The sequence below is a fragment of the Rhinolophus ferrumequinum genome, chromosome 11 (genome assembly GCF_004115265.2).
Source record: "Rhinolophus ferrumequinum isolate MPI-CBG mRhiFer1 chromosome 11, mRhiFer1_v1.p, whole genome shotgun sequence".
NCBI lineage: Eukaryota > Metazoa > Chordata > Mammalia > Chiroptera > Rhinolophidae > Rhinolophus > Rhinolophus ferrumequinum.
Window position 1 is genome coordinate 20080117 of NC_046294.1, and position 13408 is coordinate 20093524.

Below are 13408 nucleotides of genomic sequence, written 5' to 3' on the forward strand. Positions count from 1 at the left end.
TATATATATATATATATATATATGTATATATATATATATATATAAATGAGTGCATAATATTCCATCTGGGAATGAGCCATGATTTAATTAATCTCATTCCTATTGTTGGTCATTTGGTCTGCTTTTTTAATTTTATAATTTTGTTAACTCAATGTTACGACTTTGGTAAATAAACATTTTCTTTACCCATTCATCTACCAATGGACATTTAGACTGTTTCCACATCTTGACTATTGTGAATAATGCTGCAATGAACATATGAGTGCAGGTATCTTTTTTAGATTTTGATGTCAAATCTTTTGGATAAAAACCGAAAAATGGGATTGCTGTATCAGATTATAGTTCTAATTTTAATTTTCTGAGGAACCTCCATTCTGTTTATTATTCTAAACGACATAGTTCCATTCCACTTTATGGATGTTATTACTGATAAGAGATTAAAATTACCTGTATGCTTATAGGTACTATTCATGTTAAAATGACAAAATTTAGAAAAAAAATGTTAAAATGACAAAACAACTATCTGCATTATGGGACAAGCACCGATAGACACGTCAGGAGTTATCAGAAGAAAATTTTGTCACTATTTCGTTAAGTAAAGTCAGGGATTACTATTGTAGATAGAAGAATTTTCAACTGATAATTTAACTACATGGTGTTCATACTTGGGACGCTAGTGGTGAAAATTGGAAAAATGAACTAATTTTATACTCATAGATAAATGAAACCGCTACACACCTTAAACTCATAGTAAAAGAAAACTCAAACTCATTAAAGTTCAGAGAGGACTAAACAAATAAACATATTTTCTAAGAGATATGTTTTTAACAAGTGAGTAAAAAAGCATTTCATTTGGCAATAATGCATTTGTTAAATACATCATTAGTTTTTGGCATACAACATTCTATGCACTTCCATCTAAATATGCATAAATATAAGAACCAGATGGATTGTGCTAATGCCAGGATCGCAAAACATTATCTCAAACAGAAGCACTTTACAACAACGAAATCATTAATTGCTTTGGTATTCATCAAAATATGATTAATCTTTATAAATTAAATGTTATTAATGCATATGAATTTGCAAAGAAAAACATCTTTATAATTATTGCCTTAATTTATGTTCTCTGAATTTGAAGTCATCTTAAAGGGAAGAATGTAACATATTTTCCAGGTTGTTAAAACAGGCATACTTCAAGTCAGAGTATACACACATTATTTTAATTCCTGACCCTTTTACCTGCAGCACAACTTACCTCTAAGAGTATGCTTTTGACATCTTTGTGTCACAAAGCCCTAAATTCATCTTCATTCCAAGTATCACTTCTTTAAATTGCACATGAAGCAGATCCCACGATATTCAGTGACAGCAAGGTATCCCCGTCTTGCTTATATATCTTTTCATTCTTTTTTCCCTATTTGTATGTAATACATTTAATTGTTTTTAATTAAAGCATTACATATACACAATGAAGTGGTGTTCGCAATTTTAGTTCATACATCTATGAATTATTATAAACCGACACACACTCATAAAAATACCACCAAATTCAAGAAATAAACCATTACCAATGTTTAAGAAGTTAGACAAGCTTCCTCCTAATCTATCCTCCTTTTTCAACCCAAAGAAAACATTATCCTGATTCCTAACACAATATATAAGCTTTGCTTATCTTTGACCTTTATGTAAATGCAATAATAAGGTATGTGTTTTTTTTCAAAAGTCTGGATAGTTGGTCATTATTTTCATTGTAGTTCAGTGTTACATTGTATGAATAGAAATTGTATGATTAATTATCCAGGCTACTCCATTATTATTATTATTATTATTATTATTACAAAAGGATTAAACTATATTGATGAACTGCTGCAGACATTTTGACATAAGTTTAAGCTATCTATTTGTGCCATCTTACACATGAAGCATTTAATCTTCCAATAACAAAATGGGAGGATGGTACAAATGCAATTAGAACTTGAACGTATTTGCAAAGTGGGTTTAATTCCTTTTACATTCAGCAGCAATGTTCCTTTTGATACTATGCTAGTGTTGAGACATACTTGACTGACTACCATGGGATCAGTTCAATATTGACAACTGTCAACTTAAAAAAATCATCAGCGTTTGGCCCCAGTGTCCAAGTGAGCTTTTCATGGAGTGCAGAATTTCAGATGAACAGAATCTTTTGTCTTTTTACACACTGAAATTTTAACTATGAGTACCATTATTGAAAGATTGTGGCTAAAAGCTCTGCATCAAATTCAGTTCAGGTGGCCAGACCCTCTACCCCAATTGACCTCTTCAAAACCTGTATGTCTGGGGCTAGATTTCAAAACCCATATAATGAAAAAGTCAGTTTTACAAACCTAATTTTGTTGTTGTTGTTTCAATAAATTAACATTAAAAATTGCATCAACTATTTAATTCATGAGGATCATTCATATTGAAATTTAACCATACTATTCAACTTCCATGTGCTTTTAAAAGAAACATTTTTAGAGATATATGAGCTCACTTTTACATGGTGGTACCGATTGCCATTAACATTTATGATTCTAGATCTTAAACAGTCCTGAATTTTGCATTGTAGCCTAGTTTGCGATTATGCAACTAAACTTTACAGGATGCCTCATATCAAAACTAAGACAATGTTAAGAAGCCTTAACTTCAGAATCTTTAAGGAAGCAACGTCACTTTTGAAACTAACAGTATTTTTCTCAACATTTTTTTTTAATTATAAAAGGTACATTTCTGTTTATATTTAAACAACAAAGAACAAGCATCTATACACTAAAATAAATAATTTGATATTCCTAAATCTATTGTTACTCCTTTTGAATACTACTTGCAGAAGCCAGAATGCAGAGTTAAGAATGGAGTAAAGTAGGGAGAAGGGGACCAGGAAGAAAAACACTCAATTACTTGTCTGATGTGGGTAAAGCAACAGGAATCCTGGGAGGTACAAGAAATCTGTAACAACTTTGCTCATAACGGATATTTTCCCCTCATGTTTGTTTTTAATAACATCGGCATGGGTGCTCTCTGCATGCTCTTTTCACCAGCCTAGTAGGAGGGGCATTCAGCGATGGCCTGTCTCATTCCAGTGTCTTGGCCATATGCTTAATAAGAATCTTGAGCCTCCCCATGTCCATACTCCTAATATTCTGAGTCCCCTTGGCTCTAGCTGTAATAGCCTTCATAACTCTGTTCTGCATATGTATCATCATATCCATATTCTTCATATGTTTCTGGTGCAAGGGGTGGAGGCAAAGGAATTCTCTGGATGCCTGCTGTCCATGCTCTTGCTATTGCAGCACCCTCACAGCAGGTGGGGGTGGCACTCCTCCAGTCACAGTTGTACCTGTAGTGAAGGCTCCTCTCACTGGTCTACCACGCACCAAAGCCCGGCCCCCCTCAAACCCCCGCCCCCAGGTGGTGCAACACCACAGCCCCTATGAACAGACAGAGGAGGAGGTGCAGCTCCCCGGTCTCTCACTGGCACCCCACGTCCACGAGAGGGCTCCCGTCGATTCAAGTAGGAGAGCTCCAGAAACTCCTTCTGGCAGGTATCACCCATCATATCTGGTACTAGAAACTTCCTGACTTCCTTCATAGCGTGGTCATAAGAGCATAAGCCTTACATGGGTGTCCAAAGATCTCAATGAAGGCATGCAGATTTATATCAAAGTGGGCATATTTGGGGCCTTCACCTTTGCGCATCTCTTGCTTCTTGGCTTTGTCTCTCATTGAGCCCTTTCCCAACACAGAGACCTATATATACGCCTCTTCTTGAAGCCTTTTGAGAAAATAAATCCAAGTAATTCTCCTCATAATCCTTTTTGAAAGCCCTTTCCGAAGCTTCTCAATGTGTGCCACTAGCAACTTCATGGCCTGAGGGAAGGACCGGGTCAAGGGACTCCTTCTCTGCCACAAGTGGTGGCAGGTACTTGTTCTCCGGCTCCATCTTGACTGAGGCAGTGGCTGAGGGGGTCAGCAAAAGGGCGCAGCTGGACTGCCCATGGTCGTGTCCGGACCCGATGGCCAAGGGTGTCAGGCCATCAGCGGTGGTGGCTACACGGCGAGCAAGGCCCCAGCAGCCCCCCAGGAACCCCTCACTCCCCGCCCCTCTGGGACCTGTGGGGGACCGTGGCTGCGGAGATGGCCCCTGATGTACTGAGGGATGGCACCTGAGGGTCCACGGAGCTGCTGTGGCCAGAGGACCCGCTCCTGCGTGCGGTGGGGTCCTCCCTGCACTGCACTGGGGAGGATGCGACCCAGGAAGCTGCAAAGGCCAGAGAAGAGTTTGGCGGGGGTGGGGCAGCTGGAAAAACTGCAACAGAAGCCAACAGGAGTGACCCAGCAAAAGAGCCAGGCTACTCTTAATATATGCTTATTTTGTTTCCCATGGGACTGGTAAACTTGCTATGACCATCCTGTACATGTCTTTGGTTACAGGTGCACTCATTTCTACTGGTAGATACCTGAATATGTTCGACTTTACTAGGTAATGCTAACAGGTTTTCAAAGGTGTTGCCCAATAAACGGCATCGACAGTAGTAAATGAGGATTCCTTTTGCTCCATTATTTCACCACCACATGTTCTCAGTCTCAAACATTCTGATGGTTATAAAATGGGATCTCATTGTGGTTTGAAGTTTCTTTTAATTGACAGCTAATGAAATAGAGGATGTTATCATATATTTATTTCATGACTTGGTGTCCTAATTTGTTAACTGCGATTCAAGTTTTGTCACCAGACTTCTTTCAGGTCATTGTCCCTAATCTAATCTTATATTAGGGACAATAAATTAAGATTAAGATTGTTCCTTAGTCTTACTGCTTTGCAATAGTTCTTTTTACATTTCGATACAAACCTATTGCAATTTTTTTTTGATGGAAAAAAGGATAGTCTTTTTAATAAATTGTTCTAGGTCAATTAGATATCCATGGAAAAAATAAAGTTTGATGCACATATCATGTCATGCACAGATAATAAACTCAGGAAGATTGAAAATCAAAATGTAAATATGGGTGGAAAATAAAACAATATAGTTTTTAAAATAATCATAATGTAAATATCCATGAATTTGCAGTGATGAACGACTTATTAAACAAAACATTTAAAAAACTGAAATTTAAACAATTAAAAGTACAAATTTCTGTTAATTAAAAGTTGCAAAGACACATATATCTTGCTCTGGCAGCTGAGAGGATACAGAAGCAACAGCATCTCTGTAGCAATGAATACAACTAGTGCCCGGATCTTTGTTTCTAATATCGTTCTCCAATAAAAGAAACACAGTTCCTTGAAGAAATAGCTGATGCTAGGCTAGGATAGAGAATATACAAACTAAGCCTGGGGCATCTTTTAGTGCCAGAAAGTAAGAAAGGACTCAAAAACAACAAAAACACACTACTAAGAGTATATGTTCAAAGGACTTAGGAGCCAATTAATTGAAAGAGGTCCCAAAGACTGCAGCAGGGACAGTTTGACCAACCAAATAAACAGCATTGTGTTGGATGGTCACACTGAATTTAAAATTAATATCCATGAGTCTACAGGTATAAATAAGTGATTAAATACATAAATAACTAAATGGGATATCTTAGTCCATTCAAAATGCTACAACAAAAATACCATAAGCTGATGGCTTATGAATAACAAACATTTATTTCCCACAGTTCTGGAGGCTGCAGGTTTGGTGTTTGGTGAGGACTTCCTTGCTTCACAGAGGTCTATTTTTTCCATTGTGTCTTCACATGGTAGAAGGGGCTAGGGATCTCTATGGGGTCTTTTTTATAAGAACACTAATCTGATTCACAAGAGTTCCATTATTATAACCTAATCACTTTCCAAAGTCCCCAACTCCTAATACCATCACACTGGACATAAGATGTGATATACATATATATACACCACACACACACACACACACACACACACACACACAAACACACACAATGGAATACTACTCTGCCATAAGAAAAGTTGAAATAGTGCCATATGTGACCACATGAATGGATCTTGAGATAATCATGCTAAGTGAAATAAGTCTGAGAAAAAAAGTCAAGAACCATATGATTTCACTGATATATGGGATATACAACTGAAATCAACAAAGGAACAAGATAAACAAACAAAGAAACAAAAAGTCATAGACACAGTCAATAGTTTAATGGTTACCAGAAGGTAAGGAGGGAGGCGGGTGGTAGATGTGGGTAAAGGGGATCAAATATATGGTGATGGAAGGAAAACTGACTCTGGGTGGTGAACATACAAAGTGATATATAGATGATGTATTACAGATTTATACACTTGAAACTTATGTAACTTTACTAACAATTGTCACCCCGATAAACTTGAATTAAAAAAAAGATTTCAAAATATGAATTTCGGGGGGATGACTCAAATATTCAGGTCATAGCATGAGAACAGAAGAGACATATTTCCTGTGGAGTAGAATTCCAAAATATTTATATAGATACTTTACTCTCAAGGGGCTCAAGAAGAATTCCCCAGTCCTTAATGTGGGTTGCACACAGTGACTTCATTCCAAAGAGTAATATAGAAAGGGGAGGAGGGGAAAATTTTTTCAGTGGAAAAACCTAACAAACACTCCCTCAGCCATCTTTTCTGCTATTGATTTATGATATGATTCCATTGTTGTCAGAGAACATAATCTCTGTGGTTCCACTCCTTTAAAATTTATTAGGATTTACTTGTATGGCCCACAATATTGTCTATTTTGGTGAATGTCCCAGGGGCACTAGACAAGGGTGTGTATACTTTGATAGTCAGTTAGAGGGTTCTATAAACATCAATTATGTCAAATTTCTTGCTAGTGCTGTTTTTTCAAGGGTACTACATGATTATTGATTACTAACATACTTGTTCTTTCAATTATTGAAAAGAAGTGATGAGATTTCATACTAGAATTGTGAATTTTCTATTTCTTCTTTCAAGTTATATTGGTTTTTGCTTCATGCTCATATATATTTAAACACTGTTACTAAGCTTATACACATTTAGGATAGTTATGCCTTTGTGGTGAACTGGACCTTTTATCAATGTGAAATATTATTTTCCCTCCTAGTAATGTTCATCATTCTGAAGTTTAACTTGTCTATTATTATATAGTCCCTCAATATTTCACTTGATTAGTGTTTTCATTGTGTATTTTTTATTATTATATTCAGCCTATCTTTATATTTGTGTTTAAAATCAGTTTTTTGTGCAACATAAAAAAGTGATGAGTTTTTAATATTAAAATAAAAGACCTCCATCCTAATTAAAATCCAAAAAAGTCTAGATATATTAAGAATGAAATAAAATCTATTTAAAATAATGTCATTACAGATGAAAAACATTATTATATCTACTATTGCCTCCCATATTTTATATGTCTCTATTCCCTAAATTCGTCCTTCTAGGTTTTTCAAACTCCTAACGCACTTGGCTTTTTATTCTGTTCCTCAAACAAGAATTTTAGAAATCATCTTTGAGTCTTCCGAGTCTGTCACTTTCCCCTTGCCATTGAATATCTTCTCAAACAGCATGGATTCTTCTTTCAATGTTTGAAATATCTAAATTTTGATCATTCTTGAGCATATCCATTTTTAGTTCAAACTATCATTATCTATTATCTGAACCATGATAATATCCTCCTAACTGGACATGACAGTTTCACTTCCTATTTCAGGGCCGACAGAAGTTTATAGAATTATGGAAAATGGCTTTGGAGAGGCAGTGGAAGATGACTAAAACTTCTCTTGTTATGGCCCCAACCAATATTAAATATAATACATTTGGCTATTTTTTAACCCTCAAAGGAATTAAGGTGTAGAATATTTTTTGTGTGAAATCAACCTTGGGCTTCAGTCAGAAATAGGAATGAATGTTTATAGAGTACCAAGTTCTATACTGGGTTATTTTACATAAAATATTTTTTCTCTGACTCATAATTTAATGTATCACTAGCTATACAACATAAACACCACTAGTCTTATCCCTTTGATTCTTCTACAGTTCTAGGAGGAAGGAGTTATTGGTCTTATATTTTTATATCAGGTAGCTAAGGTTTGGAAGGGTTAAAGAAGTAAGTGATAGAGTTATAATCAGAACTACAAGACAACTAAAGACACTCACGAAAGAGGACTTCCAGAACTGCTTCAGAAAGTGTCAAGAATGATGGATAAATGTGTTTGAAGTGAGGGGGAGTATTTTCAGATGGATTTAATTGCAATGTATCTTTTACTATAATATTTTTTTTATTTAAACACCCACCATATTTTTTTCATACCTTATGTATTTTTTAAAATCATGCATGGTGTGCCTTATACCATCCTGTCTTGGTAGCAGGAAGTATTTTCAATAACCCAAGATTGAAATAAAGAGGAGGATAATTGTTGGCTAAGAGAATGGGATACTTCTATAATTAAAGAATCAAGTTGAAGAAAGAATCCATAGAACTTAATGAAAGGATACAACACATAATGGATTTAGAGAAACCAAGACTGATGGTGGAGTTCAAGGGCTGACCCTGGGAGACTTGTGCCTAGTTTATTACAGAGGCACTTGGGATTACATACCATTATTCTGTTACTTTAGTTGTATTATTGATTTGAGGAGACAGTGCTAATTTCTCTCCTCATTGTAATTCAACTGCGGGTAATTTTATGCTGAAAATACCTACTGTACTCCCTAATCTAATGAAAGATGGAAACTACATTGATATATTTGCCAGGTTTTTGGTGCTGTTGCTTTTTGTGTTATTTTCATTTTTCTTCTCAGACTCCAGCTGCCCCTACGTCCATCTGTTTTTATTGCATTTACCATATACTGTTCAGCATGAAGCTTACTGGAAGCATATTCATGTAAATCTGCAGGTGCAAATTTGACACTTTCGGCACCTGCAAACATTTGGAAAAATAACTAGAGGCATTTTCAGACATTAGGGGATGGAAAAAAAAAACAATTAGTGCATAACATAAACCCTTAATATTGTTATTCTTATTATTTTTCAAAACCAAATGTCTTCCAATATATCTCCTAGAGGACCGAATCTAAGCCAAGTTTGAATTAAAAATAAAATAATAACTCGTTTTGGGCTCTCCAAACACATTCAAGTGTTGGAAATTCTCTTAGCTGCCTGCAAAAGAAAACCATTCTTCTTAATGGTCCGATAATTAAAATTGGCAAAATACATTTTTTGCAGAACTCTTTGTAAGTAAAAATTACCTGTGGAGAAATAACATGAGTTATTTCCATCTGAAATATTTTTTGCAAAAAAAATTCATTCTCTCTTTTAATACCTTCATCAACCAGCATTAATAAGCATTTGTCTCAACCACTTATTAAAAGGTGAGAGCCTTCCATGCATTAAAAACAAGAAAAAAGTAAAAATTCAAATTTCTCATTCCTGTTACTTTTAATTAACCATCATTCATTTCAGTGTGTGTATTCATTCAATAGTGTAGGGCTGACATTTAAACATGCACATAAATTGAGAAATGCAAAGTTGCAACTCCTTCAAAAATCGAGAAACTTGATTTTTTATTAATTTTGTTTACAGTATCCATAGATATTGAATTAAAAAAGTGGATTAGAACACTAGGCATTTTGATTGATCTGACATTTTAGGAAATACTTTGAAATTAGCACGTGGACCCTTATAGCTGAACTAAAATTATATTAAGAGAATAACAAAAGTTGCTTTATTATAACATGAGTTGCCTTTATAATGGAAAACAGTATAGATCAACTGTCTTTGTATCAACATTTCTTTATATCAATATGATTTTCAATAACCAGCCACAGAAACATAATTTGAAAACTCCTTGGAGTTTATTGTAATGGACATGGAAAAGTGAAGTAAAGAGGTGCCTCACAGATTGTAAATACCATGTACCAGGTACTCTACTTATTTTTTTCAATACTATAATGGTCTCCAGAAGTTGAAAGCTTTAAATATATTTTCCATAATAAAGCCTCATATGATCATGTATTTAGTACATGTTATTTATTCTAAGTGACTTATGTATATTTTATATTTAATATGCTTAATTATCCCAGAAGGGAGATACCATTATAATCTCCATTTTTTAAATGAGTAAACTGAAGAACCACTTGCTTAAAGAAGAGTTACACCACTTGCTTAAAGTCATACACCTACTGTGTTTCCCCGAAAATAAGACCGCGTCGTATATTAATTAAGTTTTGCTCCAAAAGACGCATTAGGGCTTATGTCCAGGGGATGTCATCCTGAAAAATCATGCTAGGGCTTATTTTCCGGTTAGGTCTTATTTTCGGGGAAACACAGTAGTAAGTGGTAGAGATGGAATTTGAAACCAGGGGATCTTTATCAGTATTCCCTTACTTAGCCACAAAGTGTTATCACTTTGGTCCCTCATTCATTAGTAAATCAAAATTAAATAAAATATATAGATGGAATAAAAACGCCAAACTAATGCCACTTAGTGGTTCTATTCAAATACTAGGGAATGACAGTTTGTTAGTACAGAATGGCAGGAAGCTGTAGCATTGCCTAATCCTGGAAGATCAATGACACCAAAATACGTCAGATAATTTTCCATTTTCTTTGATGTACAGAAGTCAGCCATTTTCTGCAGAGAATATATTCCAAGACCTCTAGTGGATCCCTGAAACTGTAGAGTATCTCTCTCTCTCTCCCTCTCTCTCTCTCTGTATATATACGTGTATATGTATATATATATATATATATATATATATATATATATATACTCACACATATGTATAATGTCTTTTTCTATACATACATATATACACACACTTGATGTCTTCTCTTTGACATATCCAGCATCACTACTCTGATTGCCCTGTGCTTTGGGGACATTAATAAGTAAAATAAGGATGATTTGAACACGAATACTGCAATACCTGGACAGTTAATCTAATAACCAAGATGGCTACTAAGTGACTAATGGACAGCTAACATATACAGTGTGGGTTTGCTAGACAAAGGGATGATTCATATCCAGGTGAGATGGAGCAGGATGGTATGAGATTTTATCATGCTACTCAGAACAATACACAATTTAAAACTTATGAATTGCTTATTTCTGGAATTTTCCATTTAAAAATTTTGACCATGGTTGACTGCAGTAACTGGAACCACAAAAAGCAAAACCTAGAATAAAGGGGGGCTACTATCATCTAAATCTAGCATGTAATCAAGATGTAATCCAAAATACAGTCTAACAGGAAAAGCTCAAACAATTTAAGCATATAATCTTTTAGTGAATATCAATGAGAGCAACTCCTCAATTATAAAAATATTCACTCATCTCTTCACTTTTCTTACCCCTGAACTTTAGGGGCAATTTAGATCAAAAGTGGAGGTATTCAAAGAAAAACAAATGCATTACTTTTTAAAAGATAAATAACTGGGCATGATAAATAGTAACATTTATTTTTCTCTATTTATAATGAGGTGAAAGTCTTATTTTTTAATTTAATTTACTTTAGTTTGTTTTTAAATATCAAAGATAAAAAAAAGATATTCAACATCACTAGCCACTAGGGAAATGTAAATTAATATCATAATAAGATATCACTACACCTCTACTAACGTGGCTAAAATTAAAAAGACAGACCATACTTCGCTTTGTGAAACATGAAAAAATTGGAACTCTCATATACTGCAGGTGGGAACTTTAAATTATATCACCAATTAAGAAAATGTTTGACAGTTTCTTATAAAGTTCAACTAGATACCTGCAATACAACCCAGACATTACACTCCGAGAAATCATATAAGAAAATGAAAACATATGTGCACTGTATTAATTTGCTAAGGCCACATAACAAAGTACCACAGATTGGGTGGCTTTAATGATAGAAATTTATTTTCTCACAGTTCTGGAGGTGAGAAGACTGAGATCAAGGTTTTGGAAAGATTGGTTTCTTTTGAGGCCTCTTTTTTTGGCTTGTAGATGGCCATCTTCCTCTTGTGTCATCATACAAGGCACAGACTATGTTCAAATTTCCTTTTCTTTTAAGGACACAAGTCATATTGGATTAAGGCCACCAAATCACTTCATTTTAACTTAGTTACTTCTTTCAAGATTCTATTTGCAAACATAATATGAGATACTGGGAGCTAAGTCTTAAGAATATGAATGAATATGTGGGGTGCAATTAACCCCAAAACACCCGCACAAAGAAAGACTTTTACACAAATGTCTATACCAATTCTATTTGTGATAGTCAAAAATAGTAACAGCTTCCATCAACAGGTAAACAAATTGTGTTAATTCATATAATGGATTACTGCTTAGCAATAAAATCAATAAACTATTTATATGCAGAACAACATGGATAAATTGCAAAATGACTATGGTGAAATAAAGAAATAAGAGTATATATGTGGTTTCTTTGATATAAAATTCTAGACAAGGCAAACTCACAGCGAAGGAAAGCAGACCTATGGCATCCTGGGATTGGAGCAGGGTGCTGAGCAAGAATGGAATGCAAAAAGGCAAGATGAAACATTTAGGGGTAATGGAAATATCTTGATGGCGATGATGGTTTCAAGGAAACATACATGTTTAAAAAACATCAAGTTCTACGCTTAATATGTACAGTTTATTATATGTCAATTATACCTCAATAAAACTGCAAATACATTTTTCTAATCATATTCAACAGTAATAGTCATTATAATAGAAAATTTAGATATGTATATAAAGCAAAGCCCATATTGCTAGGTTTTTCATACCAAATTTTCCCCAATGGTATTCCATCTCATAAATTTGACAATTGACAATTTATATGGTACTCCTGTGGAACTCCTGAAGCCTCCATTTGCCTCAGAAATCAAACTTCTCTCTTATTTCATGATGTGGGCATCTATTTCTTATCTCATACATCTCACTCTTTTCTCCTTATAAAATACATATTTATCTTTTAAAAGCCAATTCAAAAATTCTCTCCTCTGCGAAGCCCTCCCTGATCTATTCTCCATAGCATTAGTTTGATGGACTGTTATAATAAATTGCCATAAACTCAGTGGCTTAAAACAACAGAAATTTATTATCTCACAGTTCTGGAAGCTATAAGTCTAAAATCAAAGTGTGGTCAATTCTATGTACCCTCTAAAAGTTTTGAAGAAGACACCCTCTTTGCTTCTCCCAACTTCTGGTGGTCTCAAGCTTTCTTCAGCTTGCGGCAGTGTAATTCTGATCACTGCCTGCCTGTCTTTATATGCCTGTTTTATCCCTGTGTCTCTGTCTCTAAACTTTTGTTTCTTATTAAGACACCAGTCATATTAAATTTAGGCTCCACCTTAACTCAGTTTCACCTCATTTTACTTAACTAATTAAATCTACAAAGATCTCATTTCCAAACAAGGTCTCTTTCTGAAAT

The 13408-nt window shown here is 34.7% G+C and overlaps 1 pseudogene; it reads right to left on the minus strand.

Annotated features, from left to right (window-relative positions):
- Nucleotides 1-3020: 3020 nt before the first annotated feature.
- LOC117029655 (KH domain-containing, RNA-binding, signal transduction-associated protein 1-like) overlaps nucleotides 3021-13408 on the minus strand; it is a 28942-nt pseudogene continuing 18554 nt past the window's right edge.